Genomic DNA, 12,822 nt, shown 5'->3' on the forward strand with positions numbered 1-12,822 from the left:
GATGCATTTAGACTGACATCCAAGAGAACATGGAACATCATTTGTATTCTGCATGTTGGCAGATAAAACAGTAGACCTGATTCCCTGGTCGGAGCAAACCGTTACCGTTGAAACAGCTTCCTGGGAAAATGTCCAGCTTGCTTGTGAAGTTTATTTGGAGCTGGAGTCAGCCAGCTGGAATGGAAAGGGCAAAATACTTAATTACTGCCTGATGCCAAAATGAGATTGCACATTTTATATTTATTCCCCCTCCTGTGTCTTTCAGTCTCACAGTGGCAGGAAGATCATGAGTGACTGCAGAAACTTGTTCCAGTGAAAGCAAAAGTGGGAACAGTAAGTTGGTTTTCTTCTTCTTGGTTGATCATACAATATGGACTCCTCTTAGTGCCCAGAGGAGCTTCACTAAACTGCAACTGTTTCCTTCAGTGCACTTAAGCAAGTGTCAGTGACTTCATTAGTCAATCAGATGCCAAGTATATAGCTGTAGTTTCTCTGCAATGTTTACATCTGCATAAACAGGAACATGTGTACACACACTGAGCAATTTAGGGACTACCAAGGTATGTATCATTAAAATGTGTTCTTGGCAGTGGTGGCACACATCTTTAATCCCAGCACTCGGCGGGCAGACCCAGGCAGATCTCTGTGAGTTTGAGGCCAGCCTGGTCTACAGAGCGAGATCCAGAACAGTAACCAAAACTACACAGAGAAACTCTGTCTCAAAAAAATAAAAATAAATTTTAAAAAAGATGTGTTCTTGTCTGTAAACAACAGAAAATACAGGCTCAACATGGCTTAAGTAATTTTTTTAAGTTATTGACTTGTATAAAGCAAGTCCATAGAGAGTGGAGACAACTAACAACGCTACCCTGATTCTGATTTCAGATGGGCATCTCTTCCATGTCTTTCTTTTCGTGCACTTTTCTAGAAAGCCCCCAAGAAACTTCTACTCATGTTCATTGCTCCTGGGACAGAGCATGTGAGAACATCCAGCATACTTTAGACCAGTCATTAGTGTTCCCAGGTCTAGAGATGATAACTCTGAAATACCAGGGTCTAAACAAAATGAGTATCTTTTTAGAAAGAAGACAAGGGGTAAATGTTCATTTTACAGGCCGTTGGCAGTGTCTATGGGACAATAAGGCTATGCAAATTTCATCAGCCATTCCTCTAAGATCAAACTGAAGATAATATCCATTTCTAAGTTCTCCACCTTGGCTAACCTCCCCTCAAGTCACAGGTGAAGTTAAGAAATGAACAGAAATACCTTGACTCTGGATATAAAACCCAAGTCATTATCATTATACCATAAGCAGACTATTTCTTCAATTTGCATAATCACAAACTCCCCCCTCAAAGAGTAAACATTGCTGCCAACTTAAAAAAAAACTACAAAGCAGCATTAAAATATGCATTGCTAATTTGACTTTCTAATTTGTCTGGGATCTTCACAAAGACATGCACAGCTCCAGAGATCCTGGATGCTTAATAAAACATTCCACCTGTCGAAAAAGAAAACACGGGGAAAGAAAGCTAAATATCAGGGTTGGTGTAAGAGTCAGGCATTAGCTAAAGAATTTTAGCTGGTGCCTACCTGTAGGAGTTGATTCTATTAATGTGACTCTCAAATTTATTCTTTCTGTGCACTAAATTCCCCTCATCAAACATAGGTGATTGCTTTGTGTGGCTAAAGAACACATTTCCTTAATATGTTTCTATTTAGTTTTAGATATCAGATATGTGCTGGACATGTAGTAGTTGGGCAATTATAGGAAGTGGTTGGGTTCATGCACTAAGACTATGTTGCCTTTCAAATCGCATTTACTGATCTATCCCAAATATCCATGACAACCACTTAACTGGTCCTTGAAGGCCCCAACTATAGCATAAATATATTACCTGGGCAAGATGAAATGTTTATCTGTTACTGTATTCTTTGGCTCAAGTTTACCAGGGGTGATGGTGACAACCAGGAGATGGGATATAGATCTTTATATACATAAAAGTGCTCCTGAAGTTTCATATGTGTATTTACTTAATAAATGCCTTTTAAGTTTAACTGTACATCAGGCATCTTCCCATTGTATGTATGTTTCATGAACACCATCATTTTTTTACTGTGAATTAGCATTGTGTCTCAGTCATTAATGGCAATCAATATATTTATTCAATCCCTTGTTTAAAAATACTTGTCATTTGAAGTTACATTTTAAATGACATCAAAACATTCTCACATATGCAAAGCTGTCTCCACACATACAGGTATCCCTTTGGTGATGTTTCTTGGTCTGTGAGTAGTCCTCTGACTGTGTCAAGAGAAGAGTCATTAAAAGCTAGATTCATGACACTGTCCATGGGCTATCAGAACAGAGCTCTTCTAGATATGCCTGTCAGGCCAGGGGATCCTACCAGAGAAAGGACAGGTAAGAGGGAAGGAGAGGGGAAGGAGACAAACCATGCCAGTGACATTAAGGAGACTGATCTTACAGCAAGCAATCAGCATAGTCGTTCATGTGTTTATTTAAATACTATCAGTTCTTGGTCTAGACTATAAACCTGCTGCAAGCTGGAGCAAGCTCGGTGCTACTGGTTACTCACCAAGGTGAAGCAAGTGACCACTATGTTTACATCAGTGTGTGCATGCACCTGGGGAAGAAAAGATGAATCAATTATAGAAACTTCATGAGAAATTAAGGAAACATTAGTCAAAAAGATAAATTTCATTGAGGTATGAAGAATAAGTTCAAGAGCTCTATTGTATAACATGGTGACATCAGCCTGCCACCCAGAACTTTTGCCAGTCAGTCTTAACCATGACCTCTTAAAATGAATACTACTGTTACAAGCAAGTAAGCAAGCACAGGGCATGGAGCCTCTTATTCAAGGGAGCATAACTGAGAAAGGCAGCACTGGCATTTAGAAAAAGGTCTGTCTGACTTTAAAACAGAATATCACAGTTTTGAAAACCACTAAGAGTAGGCTTCAAGTGTTAACTTCACCAAAAGACTACAAATGCATGAGGAGATGTATGTGCTAATATGTTAGCTCTAGTGAGCTCTTCTACAGGGTGTACACATTTGAGAATAATGTATTACTCTTTATATATATATACATATGTATGCACACATGCACATACACACACAAATGCTCCTTGCAATTGTTAATTTATAAAATAAACTTTATTGGAAGTGATTCTGAGCCTCCATATGGACCAGAAAAAAAACTGTTTTGATTGTAATTGGTATACAGATATAATAATATATGCCATATTTTTATTTTCTATTTATTTTTATTAGATGTATATATTTCTATACGTGTGTGCCTGTACTTGTGTGCCATGACACTGATGCAGGGAGATCAGAGGACACTGTAGAAGTTGGTTCTCTCCTTCCAGCATGTGGGTCCCAAATTAAGTCATTGGATTTTACCCATGGACCATCTTGCTGGCTTCCTGTCATACTGAGGTACATGGTACATTATTAAGCTATTACTATTTAGCGAAGTACTCAACATAGAGTTACTTTAAAGGATAATGTATATAATCTCACAGTTGAGCTTAGGTTGACAATCCCTGTCCAGCTTTTCTGGATTTCATGATTCAAGCCATTAGCACAGTATGAGCCTATAACTTGACTTAAGGTGGATCCTCTCCCAAGCACATGGTTATCATGTTACTGGTCCTAGGGGTCCTAATAAAGTCCTAGGGGTCCTAATGCACTGTGGGTCTCAGTTCCTCTCTGGCTACAGTCTGAATACTGTCAGATGCAAGAATTGTAACCCAGCATGCCAACAGCAGGGAGATCAGCCTTTTATGACATCTTGTCTCTTTTTCCTAATGGATTCATTAGTCATCACTATGTCCATTCTAGAGGAAAGGATGGCATAATAGTATGATTTAATAGTAGGCAGGCATCGTTGGGAGCTATTTGATAAGCTGAGTGCTATCCAGGTTGGTCTTCACCATTCTCTCTTAAGGCAGTGGTTCTCAACCTTCCTAACACTGCAACCTTTTAATACAATTCCTCATGTCCTGGTGACCCCAAAACATAAAATTATTTTGTTGCTACTCTGTAACTGTAATTTTGCCACTGTTGTCAATTGTAATGTCAACATCTGATATGCAACCCAAGGGGTCGTGACTCACAGGTTCAAAACCACTGTCATAAAGTAAATGTTATTACTATAAATGAAAAAGCAAACATGGAAGGAAAAACCACTTATTCAGCATATTCAGCATGTCACAATGGAGACAGTCAGTTCTGGGATTTAGACAAAGACCCATATGACATTCAAACAGATACTGTTGCCACTAGCCTGCTTTTGCCTCCCTGAAGATCACTTCAGAGTTTCCCATAGTTCTAGAGGCTCAAGTCCAAGACCAGAGTGCCAACGTGATTGGGCTCTGGTGAGGGGCTCTCATAATTGCAAGTGTGTGACCATCAATTTCTCTTTTTGACCAGCACAGCTGAAAGAGAGAATTATCTGAAGTTCCCTTCATCCCACTGCACAGTTTTCCTTCTGTTTTCATGGCATCTGTACATCCACAATTTTAAGTGTCTATCTGGTCTAGAACCTACAAATTTTAGAAACCATCTGATTTTGCCATCCTGGGACTGGCTTAGTTGACTTAACATTATGATTTCCAGTTGCAGTCCATTATCTAACAAAGAACAGAACTTCATCCTCCCTTATGATAGAAAAAAAAAAATCCCATTGTGTAGTACCAAAACATGCTGCCTCAGATTGACAACTGCATAAGTGTTCAGGTGCTAACTCCAAGAGAGACTTTCTATTTCCTAGCAAGCTATTCACTATTGCTTTCAAATTATTTCTGTGTATATATTAAGTAGGACATTCAAATACATGGCAAAAAAGGTTTAATACATAAATGTTGTTTAATAAAAATTAAGCTTTCCAGCTGTCTCAAAACTTTCCCCTCCCCTCCCCTAAAACAGTTACCTGTATATGTGTTGACCTACATATGAATGCACGTGTAGATGTCCTGCCTTCTTAAACCTACCTATCTTACTCACTGTCTGTACCATGTTTTTGATTCACTTTGTGTTTCTCAGGAATGGAATTAGATGGTATGCTTAGCTTATTTTTTTAATTTAGATTTAGTTTTAATTTTTGACAGCTTCATACATGAGCACTGCATCTACATCGCTCTTCCCCTCCTTCCTCCCAACTCCTCCCCAGTTTCCTCTCTGAAATCCATGACTTGTTCCTTATTCTGTTACATACACACACAGAAAGACACACACACACACACACACACACACACACACACACACATTGACATTACGTGTGTGTGTGTGTGTGTGTGTGTGTGTGTGTGTGTGTGTGTAGAATCCATAGAATTCATTTAGCATTGCTCATATGTACAAGCATCCAAGACTGAATACTTGGGATTGCACAACCCCTGTAGGAGTTCATCCCAGGAGGAAACTGATTCTTCCTCTCTCTCTCTAGCTATTGAACTACCTGTAGCTTTCCATCTTGGGGTAGGGCTTTGTCAAATACCATCCAACCACACTGGCATGTCAACTGATGGTATTATACCAATCGTATCCAGGAAACTATACTGCTGCAAGATAATGTGTTCATTTCATGGGGATCCTATCTAGCAGCATCCATCCTGGTCCTCTTATAATCTTTCTGCCTCCTTTTTTGTAATGTTCTCTGAGCCTTGGATGTAGAAGTTGCACTATAGGTATATCACTCAGGGTTGGGCACCACACAAATGCTTGCTCTCTGTATTTTCACAAGTTTATATCTCTGTAACAGTCTCCATCTGAGGGAAAAGGAAGCTTTGTGGTGAAGAGTGACAGGTGCATGTATATGAATAAAAAATTTGAGTACAGTTAGAAATTATATTTGTTTAGGAAAATTATAGTAGTGGATTCTCCTCTAGGGCCTATGACTTCTCTAGCCATGGATAATTATCTAGGTTTATAGTACCAGGTATGAATTATGAATTCCTTACCATCTAGCACGCCTTAAGATCAGTTAGACAACTGGCTACCCCTAAGATAAAAGTGTCACTGTTATAACATTAGGGATATCTTGCCATGTGAGTCTTATTGTGGTTGGTAGTTAACTTATTGTTTTTATTGCTACATGATATTTTATGAAAGTATCAAAAATATATATTCAGTCCCCAAATGGTGAATATTTAGGTTGATTCTGATTTATTTGTTCTTATAAACATGGTGTAATAAATGTATCCATTAAGTAATTGTTTTGCAAACTGATAAGTATTTTTGGATCCTTGGAACTAGGTTTCTCCGCCAACACAAAAAGCTAGATCAAGCCAAATTAAAAGCCCAGGTTAATGAACAAAGCATTCTCTGGTGACTCTCAAGGCCCCAGAAGTGAGGCAGGGAAGGAGGAGAAGAAGTCACAGGGCAGGTCTAGGGACCAGAGCTCAAATACCCTGTAGGTGCAGTTTTGAGCAGCTTCAAGGGAGGAGCCACTGCTTGGCAGGCTTTCTGAGAAGGGCAGGATTTGGGGAGAGAGGAAGGGAAGCTGAGGTGGAGCTTCCAACTGAACATAAACACTTTACTTTCTCTATGCCAATAAATTTCTTCTAACCATACAAGTACTGTATGCTCATTGATTGCACCCAGTCATGAGGTATGTCATTGAAAACAGGAACATAATACTTTACCCTTCTCCAGTATGATTTGTGGGTTCTCCTTGCTTCAGTACTTGGTACCTTAGCTAAACAAGCCCTGCAAGTTTATTAAGAGAGAGATATTATGCAAATTTTCTTGAAGACTAGAAGAACTGAGGACGTATCTTCCAGTTTTGGATTTCCCAATGCAAATGTGGAAAACATGGATAAGATTTCTACCATGGGTCAGATTCCAGGCTTTATCACAATTATCACAAATCCTCCAGCAGTGGCAGCATGGTATGGTGAGGAGAACATGATGCACTTAACTTCTGTGGCTCACTTTACTGTCACCAGAAAATGGGGGCTGGATGACAGCCAGGTACAAATTATAGATGCCTACCTCAGAGCGTTCAAGCACATGAATCATTACCATTACTTACCTTGTTCTAGACATCCTCTCAAGTCTCCTTCTGCACTGGGACTAGATGACTCCCATGATTCCATGCATGTCTAATCTTCCCGAGCTTTGTGACTTGCTTTAATGTGTTGGAGCATGAAGCCTGGCTCAGAAACCTGCTCTGTTTTGTTTGATCATCATGTAAGATCACTCAGCAATCACTGGTCATGGAAACATGCCTCCCTGTTTCCTCCTGAGATCTGCCTAAGGACAATAATTAACATCTGCCTAGTTGAAATGGCTTCTGAAGGCACACAACACTGTGTTCAGGAAGACAAACACACACACACTGAAACCTTAGCAAGATTTTTCCAGAGTGGACATATTCTTTGAAGTACGAAGCTGACTAGGTTGCTCAGAACTTTCTCTTCTTTCAAGTGTCACCAGAAAACAATCTATATAAGAACAACACCAACAATAATAGCAGCCTTTACTTTGAAAGCCTGGAACATGGTGACTGATGAGTGGTGATACAGCTCAATTGATAAGGTTCTTGTCTAGAATACATGAAACCCTACATTTGATTCTTAGCCCTACATAAACCACACCTGCAATCCTTATCACTAGAAAGGTGGAAGCAGGAGGATCAAAAGTTTAAAGTCACCCTCGACTTCATGAGTTCAAAATCAGCCTGGACTACATGAGACCCAGTCTCAAAAAACTATTGAACCAACATACCTAGGTTGGGATACCATCCCCATGATCAGTAACTGTATTACCTTGAACGCCTCTTGATCTCTCTGAATATCAACAATGCCACTTACAAAACAGAGCAGTAACTGCACTCACCTCACAGAGCTGTTGTGAGAATCAAATGAGGTAGTCCACAGAAAGTGCTTTGCCAGTGCCTAGCACACAGTGAGCAAACAGTACCAGCTACTATGTCTTAAAATTGCCCCTACAAGATTATTCCTTGCAATTTCATAAAAGTGCAAACTCACCAACAGAGAAGACAACTTGTCCAAGACCAGAAATAACAACACTGAGATTTGAACTTAGGACTCTCTGTCTTATTAATTCATCAAATACCAAACAGGTGCCTGCTATGTTCTAAGAACTGTGGATATTGAAACAAGTGAGCAAGACATAGTTCCAACCCTCAAAGGGTTCATAACTTCATAAGAGGCCATGAGACTTCATGACATATCAACCACTCATTGCCTTTGCAAAACTTCCTAGGTTCCCTATTTTAAATACCTTGGATTCTCTGGACAGTGACTGTAAAAGCTTTGACTTACTAAGTAATACTGAGCAACCTTACTTTTCCAAGCAGCTCAGGGAGACACCTAAAAATTGCTATCTCCATTTGACAGATTAAAATCCTTGGGGAAGACAGAACGTCTTGTTGGACTCAATGGGGGATGGTGAAATTTTAAATGTGGGAGAATTGTGGTGTGGTCTATTACATTATTTAAGTGAACTAAGGTGATTTGAAACTAGAATTACACTTAAAACAAAATTGAAGGTACTTTTGCAGCCCAAATCTTATCACATGCAGGGTATGCCCCATGTTTTGTGCCCCTTAGCTACACTACTTGCTCTTAGAGGTCAAAAACATTTTGGAAGAGATACAAGCCATGAAAATGAAGGCATAAATCATTATCAAATTCAAATAAGACCACAGTACTTAACATGGACTAAGTCTGACCTCCTAAGCACTGCTTAGTATGTTTTCAAAAATCCCTGTGTGAGGCTCTTAGATCCACCAGTGCTCTATATAGCTGCCTCTCTTGAACTTTTGGACTTAGAGTCTCTCTTTTCTGGGTAAACACAGGCATAGCCTGGAAGGCTTATGTCAAGACGAAGTCCAGAAATACGGCTGATACAGAGCTGTTCTGCATCATGGGGAGGGCCGTGATTCACAGGAGTTGAACAAACCAGTCCTGTATTCATCTGAATCTCTACAGGAGCCTGGTAGGCCAGGGAGCTATTGATGCAGGCAGTAAGTGGAATGCCACCAGCGTGACTTTCTCCCAGTTGCTGGCATTATTCATGGATCCCAACTACAGCCAAGGAGGGAGTAGCTGTGCAAGCTTAAGACTCTATCAAGTTGACTGGGAGTCAAAACAAGGCAGGGAAGAGAGGATCCTGCAGAAAGCAACCAGGCTTTGACCTTCACACACAGACAAAGCCATGCACAGCTGGAGCCTGAGTTTTAGAGCTGGGTGGCTTGCAAAACAGATCACCCAAACAAAATAAAAAAGAGACAGTAAAGAATTATGTTCTGATTTCAAGCTGAAAGTGAGAACCCTAAAGCAAGAAATCCTTCATGGATGAATTCCCTACCTGCTGGTCAGAGACACAGTCATCCCAGGAAAACGAAGAATAACCCAGGAGGAGAGCCATGGGTTCTAGAGTTTTATGTTTTGGCAAAAGACATCATCTGTTGTAAACAGCTTACTGATAATGTGTCTCATTTGAGACTCACAGCATCATGGAAGGGCACAAAGGATATTTTTTTAAACATATTACACTTGCATAACTTCTGAAAACCCTAGCAAGGTTGAGATCGACCCACAGTCACTGCTGTGGCAATGTGATGGAAGAGGACCAACTGAATCTCTCTGTGCCTGATGCCCACTAAAGATTGTTTCTGCTCCTCCAGGAATGCAATGAGTATGCTTGGAGAGTGTAGGCACAGCTAGCCCATCCTTAGAAGCATTTAGTTCTCATTAACTGCCATTACTTTGCCAAAACTTCCAGTCATTCTTTCTCCAGGGTTGAAGTGAAGACCAGGATTGTTTACTTTGTATGTGAACCTCCTGGGGTTATGCTGGAGAAGTTGCTAATGAACTACAGCAGAAGACAGCAGCAGGTTCAATTAAACACCTAGGAAGGTCTTCTGTGATTCCCTACCTGCAGAGGAAAACAATAAACAGGGAAATGTGTGTATGAATAGAAAAAAGAGAAAAGATATCTGTGCTAATTCTCCCAAAAGTTCACAAGAGACTTTGCAATGGTAAACAGCCCAAATGCCTTCAGAGCTACCATGCTGGATTTTTGTGAAGAAGCTTTGTTGTTTAATTTACCTATGAGCATTCTGTTATTGTATTCAAGGGAGTTGACAGGTCAGGCATCTTGTGACCATTGGCCAGAGCAGAGGTGGTTCTCTAAGAGTATCCCATGCAGAATAAGAGACTATCTTGCTGAAAAATAAACAAGAACAGGTGGTCAAGAGTCAGAGAATTGGAATCAAGGTCTAGATCTGCCGCTTTCTAAGTATGACACTGGAGGTAACTACTCCACATCTGTACTTCTTCAGCTATACAATGGAGCTGCTGGTGTACCTAACAAAGAACATGTCAAGTGTACTGTGGAATAAATGAACGTTCTCTTTGGTCATTGTATCTTTTTAGCAGAGATGGAAGTGACTCCACAAAGCATCTCATTCAGAATCCAGTTGAAATGTACATGGCTGAGTACCAGTCTTGCTACCTGTGTGACCTGATTTCATGGTTTCAGTGTCACGGACATCCTGTTGCCTTGATAAACAGTTACTACAATATCTGTGTAAATTCCATGCTTTACCTAGACAAGACTACATTTCTTCTAAGTCTCTGAATCCAGGGAAAAAGCATTTGTATATTTCAAAACTCCTTAAGTGATTGTTTAACAGTCAGAGTATTTAGCATTAGTCTTTAGGACAATCTGGGACTACTGATCTGAGCCCTAGAGAGGCTCTGCAACCTGCAGGTCTCAGAACGACATCACATAAAAACAATAGTAAGGAAGGGCCCCCAAAACATCCTCAGTTTCTCTGATTCCCAATTTAATGATTTCATCAAATCAACACAGCAAAACTAAGAGAGCAGGATAGCTTTGGGGTCTGTTTTGTTAAGTGTAGTCCATATTTCCCAGGTCACCCATGTGTTAGCAATTGCTTAGAACTGTCAGCTGGTTGTTAACTCCCCCAGGACTTAACCTGGCAAGTCCATCTAGAATAACAGACCCAAGGATCTTCAGGTATCTCTCCGAGTATTAAAACATCTCTGCCTTGCCCCTGACTACAGCCCAGGCATCTAAATACGACAGAAACTCTCTGAGCTGGCTTCATGGATGACATTAATTCCCAGGAAGCTATCAAGAATAGCAAATCTGGCACACAGACCTATGACATGACACACTGCAGACACAATTAGAGACTACTATCTAGAGGAGCCGGGGTAAACAAGAAACCCTCGTATTCTGTTGGGAGAAATTTAAATTGGTGCAGCCAGGATGGAAAGTATCATAAAGGTTTTTCAGGAAAACTAACAAATTCCAAAATGACCCAGCAATCCAACTCTAGCCTCCAAGTATTTTACCCCAAAGGCTTGAAATAAGACTGTAAAAGATTACCTGCTCTATCTTGATCATGTAGAACCTAAGTGTTTATCAGGAGATGAGCATATAATGAAAAAGTCTTTTGCATTCTGTGTATATATACATATGTAAATACATACATTTGTAAATACGTGTATACATACACAGAATGCAAGAAAATTGCCTTTTAAAGAAGCTTTTGTCTTTGGGACATCATGTGTGGAACTGAAGGACATTTTGATAGGCAGAATAATCCTAGCATGAAAAAACAATAATTGCACATGCACTTGTTTATTGGTGGAAACTGCAATAATTGAACTCAAGAGAAGCAAGGAGTATAATGGTTGTTTCAGAGGCTGGGATATGAAGGAAAATGGGAACAGGATGTTGGAAGGAGACAAAGCCTTAGTTGGGAAGAATAAGCTTTTCTGTGGCTTTCAGAGACACTATGCATTGATGTAAATATAGCAACTAAGATTTAAAATCACTGAGAGTAAATCTTAAATGTTCTTACCATATAAAAGTATTTGAGATGATTGATATGGTAATTAGTCTGATCTAATTATTCCACATGGTGTTCATAAATCATAGCATCACTTTGTGCCCTGTTAATGTAATTTGTCAGTTTACAAATAAAGTAGGAAAACTCACGAAAGAGAAGAGCAGATTTTCTGAATGCCGGGATGATTTGAGCATTGAGGTAGCATACCTCAGTAGACTTAGAAGGACAGTACTGTTGCTTATCCTGTATTTTATCCCATGTTGCTCTTAACTGGTAAAGATGAGGAAATGTGACTGCCAGGGATATAGATGAAGACATAAAAACACATACCAAAGCCAGATGGAAAAAATCCCACCTTTAATAAAGGAAAACTTGTGGTTTTAGTAAGTGCTATAACTGTGGATAATGACTTTTCCTTAAAGCCACACAATGTCTTTTAGCTTCAGTCATCTCCCATCTTTTATTTTCCTCATTTGTGAAGTGAGTCACAATGTGCGCACTCCGTAGGGTTATGAGGACTGAATGAATCAATGCGTAGAAAGCACTTAGCAGAATGAACACACCGTAATTGTTCAATAGATGTTAGATTATTATGATAATTGCTGGTAGACTGTGGATTTGGACTTTATAGGCAGTACAATTTACTCATCTAAGAGTGAAAAATACAGCAAATGATTCAGTTGAATGCATTATGTGTAATAAAATATTACATTTATATAATTAGGGCTAACATTTATGACTTTAGATACTGTATTAGTTTTCTATTACTATCTTACAAATTACAGAACTTCACAGCTGAAAACACCACCCATTTATCAAATCACATTTTTCTGATAGGCAGAAATCCAGGCAAGACATGGCTGGGTTCCTCACTTGAGTCTACAAGGCTGCAATTGAGTCCTGGCCCTTTTCACAGGGTCATGGGAAAGTCTACTTCTTAAC

The 12,822-nt window shown here is 39.7% G+C and overlaps 1 protein-coding gene across 1 annotated transcript in view; it reads left to right on the forward strand.

Annotated features, from left to right (window-relative positions):
• Atp10b (ATPase phospholipid transporting 10B (putative)) overlaps positions 1-12,822 on the forward strand; it is a 235,076-nt gene that overhangs the window by 52,373 nt on the left and 169,881 nt on the right. Inside the window, exon 3 of the mRNA XM_036198423.1 lies at positions 266-333. The gene's annotated coding sequence lies outside the window, so the exon portion shown is untranslated. The remainder of the gene's footprint in view (positions 1-265; positions 334-12,822) is intronic.

This window comes from Onychomys torridus, chromosome 8 (genome assembly GCF_903995425.1).
Source record: "Onychomys torridus chromosome 8, mOncTor1.1, whole genome shotgun sequence".
Classification (NCBI taxonomy): domain Eukaryota; kingdom Metazoa; phylum Chordata; class Mammalia; order Rodentia; family Cricetidae; genus Onychomys; species Onychomys torridus.